This window comes from Vulpes lagopus, chromosome 11 (assembly GCF_018345385.1).
Source record: "Vulpes lagopus strain Blue_001 chromosome 11, ASM1834538v1, whole genome shotgun sequence".
NCBI lineage: Eukaryota > Metazoa > Chordata > Mammalia > Carnivora > Canidae > Vulpes > Vulpes lagopus.
The window spans coordinates 99,989,796-100,001,590 of record NC_054834.1 but is presented as its reverse complement, the minus strand read 5'-3'; the positions used below and the strand labels follow the sequence as shown (position 1 = coordinate 100,001,590).

At 42.3% G+C, this 11,795-nt stretch overlaps 1 pseudogene; it reads left to right on the top strand.

Annotated features, from left to right (window-relative positions):
• Positions 1 to 3,236: 3,236 nt before the first annotated feature.
• On the top strand, positions 3,237 to 4,369 carry LOC121471698 (annotated as a pseudogene).
• Positions 4,370 to 11,795: the final 7,426 nt, after the last annotated feature.

The following is an 11,795-nucleotide window of genomic DNA, read 5'->3' as shown; positions in this document are numbered from 1 at the left end:
TTATTCCACCTACTGAACCAGCCAGGCACCCCAATAGTTTTTTTGAAGGCATTTTATAAGGAACCACCCTACATCTTGTTATTACAGAGACAGAAAAAATAACACAAAGAAGCAAGTTGGGACTTTCTCTCCTGGAAACATTCCCACTAAGCAACAGATACCCTTCTCTTCTTGTCTTTTCACTAATTCATCTTGTATCTTTCATGGAGTTGCCTTGGAGGCCCACTCTTTCTCTTTCCTACCTACCGCTAGGAGGATGCGCACACCCATGACCTCATCTCGAAGGGCACACAGAGTTAATGTGGAGAAGAGTCTCCTGAGATTCATGGTTAATTAGGGACAGGAATCATGGCTTTGGAATGTTATGGGCTTCCAGTGAATATTAATTGATTGGACTTTGGCATTACCGTTTTACTAGTAGGCTTTAAATTGGTGGGAAGAAGAAAAGATTTTAGTCATTTGGAAGAAAACATCTCCATGCCTGCTCATGTTGGTTTGGGAACATCCATTAACACCACAAAGTGGAGCCTCATATTGACCCCAGAACCCAAGGAAGAACAAAGGCCATGGAAACATGAGGGAGAAGCTAATATTTCCACTATTTCTGTTTCCCCGGGGTAAGCTCCTTGATCCCTCCCTACAACGATGTCCGGAAAATCTGTGTGCGATTAACTTCTTTTGACCACTCCAAAGCCAAGTAGGGAAGCTGGCTGCCAATGGCAGTGGGATCGCTTTGGAAATAGCGAGATCACAGGAAAGGGCAAAATGTATCTGCGCTTACGCAGAGCCTCAAGAAGACTTCTTAAAGGGCAAATGGATTCTGCTTGTGAAACATAGACTTCATAAAATTTGAACGTTTATTAAACCTCAACATGGGGCAAGGAGTATGGAAATATGAACTGCGCCTCAGTCTTACAACCTACCCGGGGGGAGAAAGCTAGGTAATAAAGGACTTGGTACTAGATAACCTCTCTGTACTGGGAAGCAAGTCTTGTTGTGTTGTTGTCTTTGCCTCGTCCGTGTCTGTTTCCTGCCTGAGAACTTCCAAGTGTGACAGCAAAAAAATAAAAACGTAGTTTGAACTATCTCCATATTTTCCAACACTGAGTGCTGTTTCTGTGTTAAAATTTTCTTCCTGGGGGATCCCTGGGTGGCGCAGCGGTTTGGCGCCTGCCTTTGGCCCAGGGCACAATCCTGGAGACCCGGGATCGAATCCCACATCGGGCTCCCAGTGCATGGAGCCTGCTTCTCCCTCTGCCTGTGTCTCTGCCTCTCTCTCTCTCTCTCTGTGACTATCATAAATAAAAATTAAAAAGAAAAAAAGAAAAATTTTCTTCCTGGGGTAATATTTTTCTATTCTTTAATAATTGTCTCTAGTATGTTCAGCATGATGTCTTGAAATACCTGAATCAGGGTCAGTCATTAGCAAATTTGCAGGGTCATATATGGAATGAATGTAAACCGACTTGATGCTGCGCTTCCCAGTGTACATGTAGAGGTGTGCATGTATGTCACGGCAAAGGGAGGAACCACTTGTTATCTGGTGTATGTAAAGCATTTAAGACCGTAGCTGTACCATGGTAAGTCCTATGTAAGTCTTGACTACTGCTGGTTCTACTAATACCATTACTACACTGTTACTGTTGGAAAGACTCAGAGTTATGCTGTGACCAGGGGTCAACTGGGCTGGTCGCATGAGATCTACCAACCTCTGATGTGGACCTAACACCCGTGCAGATTACATGCTCGCTTCCCACCTGTGAGTGCCCCTTGGACTCTTTGGGAAGACCATCTTTTTTGGTCCACGTTTTTGCCATCAGCTGCCTCTTGGGAACTGTCAGAGTGTCAAGAGGAAGCTTTGGGATGCTTCCTGGTATGCATGGTAGCCATCACTCTAAGACAGTGCATCTCAAATTATGTGTAAGTGAAAGATAAGTTGTTATTTGTGTTGTGTTCTTAATTTCCAATCTGTCACAGCCTGATCTTTTGTAAAGGGCAATAAAAATAACTTAAAATGGAATAAAATACCAATCCACACAAAATTCAAGTCCTATTTTTTATTAGATTGAACAGACATAAACTCATCATGCCAAATGGCTCTCAACATTTTAAACGCTTTCTCTTGATTCTACGCTTGTCTCATCTCTGAACAGTAACCAAGATTACAACAGCGGGTTCCGTTTTTAATAGCAATGTCATAAAGGACAGTGAAGAACCCCCAGGGGCCTGTCATTTTCGTGCTGGTCTCCTTTTGTGAAGCTCAGAGGGCTCTCACCACAGCAGAGGATGCTACAGAGGCCTTAGGGTGCTTAGAAGGTGACTGAGAGGCCAACAGAGACAGCTAGGTTCTGCTGGGTGCTGGCCATTCTCTCAGCCGGGAATTTATGCACAGCTAAGCATTGGGCTGTTTAATGCGGATGCACAGGTGTGGAAACAGTCTGTGATAGGCAGGTTTATGGCATATAAACACATTGTATGATATACTGTAATCAACTATATAAACAACTTTAAAATTGTCTATACTTCATATTTCCAGCATTTGGTTTTGCTAATCATATGTCTTCCTGACAGCAATTAAATAACCTTGAGAGAAAATGTACACCTGCTGTCTCCCCTGGGGAAACTGCATCTCTTTTGTGAATGACATAAGTTCTCCATAAAGCATAACTGAAGATAGAATTGAATTTGAAGATATGTCTCTTTTCTCTCCTGTTTTATCTTCTAGTTGAAATGGAGGGCATGGTTTAATAGAGCTGATATTTTTGTGGATTCCTGTTCTAGGCTTCTACTTAAACCAAAATATTTTACTGAGGGGCTAATTAGAGGCGAGAGCTAAGTGAGGTTGAGATGAGTATGGCAGCAAGGAGATCCCACAGTCACCTCCTTGGCCTGCACTCCCACTCTTCCCAATCTCTCTACCCCAAGGCTTTCAATTCTTTCAGACTTCCTTTTAAGATCACCATACTGATCCTGTTTTCCTTCACACAAAACAGAGCATAACAGTGCATTTGCTTTGCTTGGGTCAGGTTCCACATAAGGTCCATTCATGAGGATTGATGAATTAAAAATCTCTCTTGATTGACAGATGTTGAGGCCAGGTGGGTCCTGGGGGCTCAATGCAGGTCGGGCACCGCTATAGCCTGTAGTGACCGACTCTCAACTCTGGATTGGTTCAGCGAGGCAAAGCTTGGAGGGCAAGTGCCCCAAGGGTATGTTCTTAAAGCCAGCCTGCGGCGATGAGTGGTACAGGTGCACTGAATAGGCGAGGGCCACCCCAGTACCAGAGCCTCAGGTGTGACAGCTGCCAACCTGGCGAAAGCTATTCAGACTTGAGGCCACAGTTCCCCTTGCACCTCTTCCACCCTGATGAGTGACTGAATTTATCCAGGCCACGGAGCCAGTAGGTTGTCCTGACCACAAAGTATCACAGAGCCTTCTCAAAATGGCCAAGTCCTATGTTGGAGCCAGAACTCTGAGGCCCTGGGACCCCATCCCAATAGGGTTCTGCTGAGTTGATGAGTTGGGAACAGCAGTCTGGAAGAAGAACATATGCCACTGAGTCTTTCACTCACTCTTAGAATGGTTCCATCCACTATCTACTTGATAAGAGAAATGGCTTCAAAACACAGCATTTGGTCAGTGTGAAAACAATGCCAGAGCTATTTGACCTTGTTAACAGGGACCTGATCTGTTGGTCTGGTGGAGAAGGAGAATGTCCTGATACTTACTGGAACTTTACAAATTTTCTTTCTTGAATCTTCGGTGATAGCTCTGTCAAGGATGAAGGGAAATGGCCTATAGGGTTAGAAATGCTCCTGTTACCAAGGATGGTACTATAGCTGTCAAGACAAATTCAAGCCGGGAAGGTCAGTAGATCACAAGTGGGAGATATGCACCACCACCTACAAGCCATCCAGGATTATCATTGTGATGGAGCCATGTCTGACATTGTAAGCGATTCTGCAGACATTTCAGAACTGGTTTAGACAATAGGTTTCAAAGGCATCTATCTTCTCAATGTTGAACCAACTAAAGATGGGCCAGTTGTTCCCATCATCCAAGAAAGGCTTCTTGCTGTTGGGAAGTGGTGGTGCATCCATGGGGAGGCTGTCTACACATCTAAACCATGGAGGGTGCAGTCGGAAAAGAACACTATCTATGGTATACCTCAAAAGGATCAGCTATGTATGCCATTTTACTGCACTGGTCAAAAAATGAAGTCTTAAACCTTTAATCCCCCGTAACTACCTGGATGACAGAGGTAAGGATGCTAGGAGCCCGAGAAGATCTGAGGTGGTCCACAGTCCTGAATAAAATTTTCCTCATTTTTCTGACCTCACCATCTGCTCTCCTCGTTGGGTTTGCTTAGACTGTGAAGCTGATCATTGGAATTCAAGAAGAAAGGGACACTGCCTGGTGTTTGCTGCTTTGATTTTCCTCGTATAGTACCATCATTGTAATAGACTAGCTTCTCTTCGCTACCCAGAGATGGCTTTTCTAACATGATCAAAGGAGCTGAGCACATTACACTGATGTCTCAATGAGCCACGGATCTGAGCACCATTGATAGTATACCTCACTTTGGGCAACAAAAGAAAGGACTGAACAGTTTAGCTCTGAGTTCATCCATTCCTACCTTTGGAAATTACCTACAATGGAAACTTCCCTCTATTCTCTGTTTGATAAGCCTACTTCCTTACTCTATGACTTTAGTTCAGGAATAAGCCCAGTCACCCTATTGCCCATGAGAGGGAATAGAAAGTTTGGCAAGCTCAACCATATGCTATTTATTTAGCATCAATTGTCTCCCCCACCCCCATCCCAAGTGTGAGAGAGCCTGGGGAGGAAGGAAAAGGTTTCTAGGCTGCTAATGTTCAATCTTTAGAAGTTTCTGAAGAAAACTAGTACCTCTGAATTTCAGTCTGTTTGAGGGAATACTATTTTAAAAACGGTTGTGATTCTACACTGCCTTTTAAAATATGAGCAAATAAATACATTTACATGTCAAAAGATTTATATATCTCCCTATCAGCTCTCTCTCTCTCCATTGTCCCCCTTGCAACCTTGGTTGTTATTGTTGAAGAAACTGGCTCTTTGTCTTGGAGTTTCCAAAAGTTTGGATTTTGCTGACTCTCCCTATTTATTGTATTACTCTGTCATTAGAAGCTCTAAATTGGCAGTTAGATCTAGAGGATTGATAAGATTTAGGTTCAATTATTTTGTCAAGAATATTTCTTATGAAGGGAGGCCTGGGTGGCTCAGTGGTTGAGCATCTGCCTTTGGCTCAGGGTGTGATCCCGGGGCCCTGGGATTGAGTCTCACATTGGGCTCCCCTCAGGGAGCCTGCTTCTCCCTCTGCCTATGTCTCTGCCTCTCTCTGTGTGTCTTAGAATAAATAAATAAAATCTTTAAAAAAAAGAATATTTCTTACACAGTGTTTTGCATTTCTGTTAAGAGGTACATAATGCCTGATTGTCTCTCTCTAGTGAGCTGAGCAGCCATTGGTGGTCATTGCTTAGATCCACTAATTCAATAGGAGGTTGCAAAATGGTGATATCCTGATTCTATTGGTATTTATTCATTTGTTAGTTGGAAAGCTTCTATGAAGAGAAAATCTCCCTTGACTCTCTGGTTACTCTGAGACCAGGTATTTTGTTTGTTGGTTTGTTCATTTTATTTTATTTATTTTTTTAGCACAATGAATTGGTTCCATAACATCCTTTAAAGGTGAGTCTAATTTTTTGGTATCATACTGAACTTGCAAATTGAAATATACTTGATATGTTTCAACCCATTGCATTTATCAGACCACTGATGCTGAAATCTTTGACCAGTTGGATCCTCTTTAAAACAGTACTCAAATCTTTTGGGCAGAACCCCATAGTTTCTCAAAGCTTCCTTGCTTTCTGGTATGACAAGATATTCCAGGCTCATTTAATAAACTTCCTAGAAATTCATTAGGCCTGGAATCAGCCATATTTCCAAGTGTCTTGGTTCCTTTGATAGGGAATAATATTTAGAGATACCTTTAAGTTCCAGGGATGCTCATTGCCATTGGGTTATTCATTGTTTACAGGCCTTTCCAGTGGACAGAACCAGAAAATGAGGTGTTTTTTTTTTTAAACATAAAGCGCATTCTGAATCAGAATTGCTATGTCAGATTTATTTGCAGAACTATAGACTTTTTATAGAATTGATCTCATTGATCTTATATTTGTGTCTGCTCTCACTTAAGCTGAAAGCCCCAGGCCCCAGTGACACCAGTATATATGCATTTTTGCTTTAGCTCACACTACCAATACAATAGTTTCAGAACACCAATACCAAAACCACCACAATATGATTATTACAGCAATCAATTGCTATTGACTATGAATCAATAGCAAGTCTGGGGGAATTACTCTACAACCTAGCATGGAGTTAACTCTAAATTATAACTTAAAAGTAATAAAATGACTGACACATATAATTGCATGAAAACAAGTGTTTCACGTTTAATTCACATGAGTTATATGAGGCCCATTTTGCAGATGAGAAAACTGAGACTCAGAGAAATTTTGCCAAAGTCTACAGTTAGTAAATGGCAGAGATGGGACTTGAACATAAAGAAATTCTAACTCATTATGCACTGAACCACCTAGATTTCTGTCCATTCTATGTGCATTCAGAAAATCAGAGAATAAACATTTTCCAGACCCCACTCATAATTGGGAAATAAAATCTTATTAATACTATGAGGCCAGTATTATGATTATTGTTGTTGTTATTATTGGTTTGATACAGACTTCATGTTGAGTTGCAGAAGAGCTTTAAAAGGCATAGGAGTCTTGGGAAAGAGACTTCAGTGTATCTTTAAGTATAAAATGTAAATATAATATGACACTGAGCATGGAAATTTATATCTTTTAGTTTTTATTCTTGGTCAGGACTCTGTTACATTCCTGTAGCCTATTCTTCCTCATATCCCTGTACTGTGAAACATCATCCCAACCTTCAGAATTCTGCTTTAAATATAAGAAAATTGAAAGACTCTTAAGATCTCTTAGTTTGTTATTGGCAAAGGCAGTGGCCTGGCTAATTCCTTTAATGGGAACAGTTCAAACTGCTTGTTGGGCTTATAAAGAGAGGAGGTGCCAACTGATCCAACGGTTCTCTTCTTGGTTGGTACTTGATGTTTGTACAACCTTTATTTCTGTCCTTCCCAGCTTTTAATTTGTTCATGTTTTAATTATTCATTTTCTTCCAGTACAACTTCTGCCTAGCCAACAAATACTGAATTTCTCTTTCTGTTTCTTCAAGAAAACTTTTAAAACCAATTATGCTTTGTCTCAGTCAGGAGCATGGCTATGTATCGGGGTTTTGTTAGAGCGATGAAATCCATCTGTTCATTTCATAAAGATGTATTAAGCACTGATTAATGTACCAGGCATTGTTCTAGGTGTTAGAGATGCAGAGAGGACAAGGTAGACAAGTTTTTGCTCTCAGGGGCCTTACCTTCTTAGGAGGAGACAGAGGAAAAACAATGAACAAATAAAAGCCAGATACTGTCAGAGGAGACATATTCTGTGAATAAAACCTTAAACACAGTGATGTGGTAGGGACTGGGGCAGGGAACTTCCTCAACTTGGATGGTCAGAGAAGAAATCCCCGTCTAAGATTTTTTTTTAAGATTTTATTTTTAAGTAATCTCTCCACCCAACATGGGGCTCAAACTCACAACCCATAGATCAAGAGTCACTAGCTCTATCAACTGAGGGAGCCAGGTGCCCTGTCCCTGTCTAAGATTTGAGCTACATGAACACTCAGGGAGAGAGATGTCAAGGCAGAAGGAACAGTGCAAAGGCCTAAGGTAGGAATACATTTGGTGTGTCTGAAGAAGAGGAAGAGCACAAGAGCTGAAGGGAAGTGAACTACACTGAACGATGACTGACCTCCAAGTATTTAAGAATTTGCTTGTTAGTTTGTTATTTACACCCTGCCTTGGTCCAAAAAGGATTTAAGATAGCTGTTTGAATGTTGCCGTTCCTGAGAGTGCCTACAGATTTGAGAAGCATAAAAATGAGTCCCTTAGTCCATAAAGTCCAACAGATAGATCTGTGGGATAAGGACCATTGATGCAAGATGTTTAATTTTTTTTAAAAGCTCATACACCTTGAAATGTCATTTTCAAGGTGTATTTTCATTCTTTAAAAAAATATTTTTTAAAGAAAATTGTTGCACTGAATTTAATTTCAGATCAACAGACCCATTATATTCTCTAATTAATCACGGCACATGCTATTTACCGAACTCCTGTAAAAACAAATTTCTTTTGTACACATCACAAAGAAATGTTACATAAAATTAAGCACCAAGTAATGACTTTAATTTGCGGTTAGTTAATAATACACAGATGATCACACGCTTGTAAAGGAAGCCGCTTGGGACATTAACAGATATGCTGGCACAGAGGAATTAGAAACAGGCTGACTATGAGCTCTGCATGGGGAATAAAGAAGATTCCAGAGTAAATGGACATTAGAGGTTTTGACTTCCAGTAATGGGCAGAGACCCACTGAAGGCCTTTGCCCAGAGAAGCCTGTCTAAATGACTTTTAGCTTTCTTCATGGCTTTCTAAATTTATTTTTACCTCCTGCCCAGCAAAAAGGTTTTAGAAAATTTAATGGAATTTTCTTTTCACATGAGCTTGGCTGAATGGCCTTGACTAAAAAAAGTTCTTTTTTTCAGCTTTGTAAGAAACTGTAATTGTTTCAAGTTCCATGAGCCACGTTAGTAGACTCATTTCTTGGCACTTAAGGATTCTAAGCTAGGACGCTCAGACTCTACATTTTTGGGAATAAATAGAAAATGGAGTCAGGTCTTAATATCTGAAGTACATCAGTGCTACATTTCTCTGAGGTCTACGGGCTACATAAGCAATCATGCAAATAGACAACAGAATTCTCTCTCTTACATTGTAGCAGATGGGATGGAAAACCAGTGGTCCAGAGGATTTGTGATTAAAATTTGTCTAAACCTTCTAGAAAGGAGGAATGGAAAGTTGTCAGGAGACTGAAAGTGGCCCGCCTTCCTCTTCCAGAACAACTTTTCTGATATTTTCTCAGTTCCACTGCTGCTATCTGAAAGCCATCTGAAAGGGATTTGCACAATGAAAGATTTATGGTGTCAAGTCTCAAGAGAGGATTTCAGTGTGCTGAGAAGAAGAGACTCCTAAAGGTCATTCAGGGCTCCCACTGATTTCACAGTGTGACTCTTACTCATCACTTCAACAGTCCACGAGCCTCCTTTGCTTTGCATGTGAAATGGGTGCCAAAGAACCATTTACTTCGTGGTGGTGGTAACGTTTCAGCTTTCTAAACGGGACCATCATCTAGGTTGGAGGTGACATCGGTCCCACGTTGCTTCTCAAAGGCACCTGTGGCTGGTCCCTGTTTCCCAAGGACACTGGGTTAAGTCGTTCTTATCATTCTTTCAATTCTAGAACAGGCTGGGAAGGAGGAAGTCTATATGCCTCCATCTAGAATCACGGCTCACCATGGTCCTTGCCAGGCTTTGGGGGCAATTCGATAATGTAATCACACAAACAGGCACACACCCCATTACGAAACTAATGAGGAGCTGAAAATGAAAAGGAGATTTAAAGAAGGGAAGCCTCAGAAAGGGATTAATCAACAACTCCAAGGCAGTATCCTGCTGTGCTCATGTTCTCTGCAAATATTGACTCTGAAAGATTAAACATGTGACTATCTGCTATGTCATTGTCCCTGCGAAAGAGCCTTCCATGTGACCACTTCAGACCAAAGGCGTGCAGAACAATGGAGGTGAGCTCCCCACCCCCCCCCCCCCCCCCCCCCCCCGCCCCCAGGACAGCACTGTGACTTTCCTTTCCTGCAGGGAGGGGCCTGTGTGATGCGTGTGGTTGCTGGTTATGTGTGTTTAACTTCTGTTTCATCACCAGTGATAGGAGTGTAGTATGTCACACACTTGCCATAGATACACACGCACACATTGAGCTAGAAGAAGAAAGGGTGTTAGCCAAGGATCTCGTGTTTCTTCTTCCTTTGAGTTTGCAAAGCTATCCCAGACTTCCCCAGAAGTAGTCAGGGACATGGAAAGACATCTGTTTAGATGGCAGGAGAGCTGGAAATGGGGTGAGACTGGAAGAAAGAGAGTACCAAGAAGGTTCTGGAGCCTGGGCAGCTCAAACAGCATGGAATACAAGCCAGAGAAAAGAGTAATTTCTTTAAAGACAAGGCTCCGCTGGTTCTGGAAACCAGGGTCCCTCACCAGGCAAGTCCTGACTGTGTCAAACAAGATCAACTGGGAGCTGAGCAAGAAGCCAAGTGGTAATGCTTTGATATGAAATATTTGTACAATATGAGACATGTATTCTTTTACATAAACTTCTCAGAGCAGACCGTCTCAGGCTTGACTACATCCTGAAGGCATGTTTATTGGTCCTGTAATTTGGATTTGGTGTGTGGTGGGTTAGAGGATTGTTCAGCAAATACTCCTGCCCCTCTATACCTTCATGGTGGGGGGGTGCTTTCCTGCTCCACTGATGGGACAAGTGGCCGTGTGACCTGCTTGGCCCGATAGAATATTAGCAGACACGACACAAGCGACATGGAAGATAGGCCTGTGCAGTCGGGCATCTGCCCAAGAAGAAAATACCACGGCTAGTCTGGTGGTCTGAAGAGGATGAAAAAAACATGTAGAGCTGATCTGGACCCAATCTGTGGCTTGAAATCAAGGCCAGCTGAAGCGAGCCTGGATCTGCCAAATCCAACGTAGGGTGAAGAATAAAATGATGGTTCTTTCAAGCCACCGAGATTGGGGGGTGGGTTGTGATAGAACATGACCGTGGCCGTAGCCATCTGCCAAGAAGAGAACCGCTGGCTGGGCCAGTAAACAGGGCAAGGAATGTGTGTTGTATAGTGTTTAGAGGGCGCAGTGAGTGAACAGAATGGTGGGGTGAGTCCCTGGGAGGTGCAAGTAGGCTGTAAATGGTGGGGGCTGCCATACGGAGCACCCCCCCTTGGGGCACGGTGGCAGGGTGCTCTTGCCCACCACAGCTCAGGGCCAGAATTGGGCTGCCACTCTCTCTGGCAGTGTCGGAGGTGGTGAAGCTGCTCTTAGGTACGCACGTCCGACAGCAGGGAATACATCACCCCCTGGACTCCAACAGTGGACAACATCATTCCAGACAGAAATCAAGAGAAACTTGGTGCTCATTGGTGCCATAGTCGCTCACAGGATAAACAAGAAGCCACCAGGACTGTCCACTCAGCACTTCTCACCAATCACAGACAAAAATGTTTCTCTTTTTTATTTTTTATTTTGTGTTTCTTTTTTTTTTTTTTTTTAAGGAAGATGGAATAAGGGCATTTTTAGTGCAGGTTGCAGTTCTTTTTGACATAAACTGCTCAGCCCAAGGGAACTGAAATGGACGAAGCCTATGCAGTCAGATAATGAATGGAGTTTGGGCGAAACACTGTAAAAGAAAGTGCTCAATTGTTTTTTTCTATCTGTAATGATGTTTGCCTTTACGGTGGTCAGTGGGGCTGTTCTCACTGACATTGAGCATTTGCGGAAAGAGGGGAGTCATACGTCTGTGATATCCAAGTGGGTATAATGAGATTTAGCATTACTAATTTATTTGCAAAATAAAATTTCAATTAGATACTAATTGTATGAATTTCCAGGACCACCATTTATTAGACAAGGGAAGTCAAACTACCACATTTGCTGGTCCCCTGATAGAACTGAGGCGATGTTACCTTCATCCTCAAGGA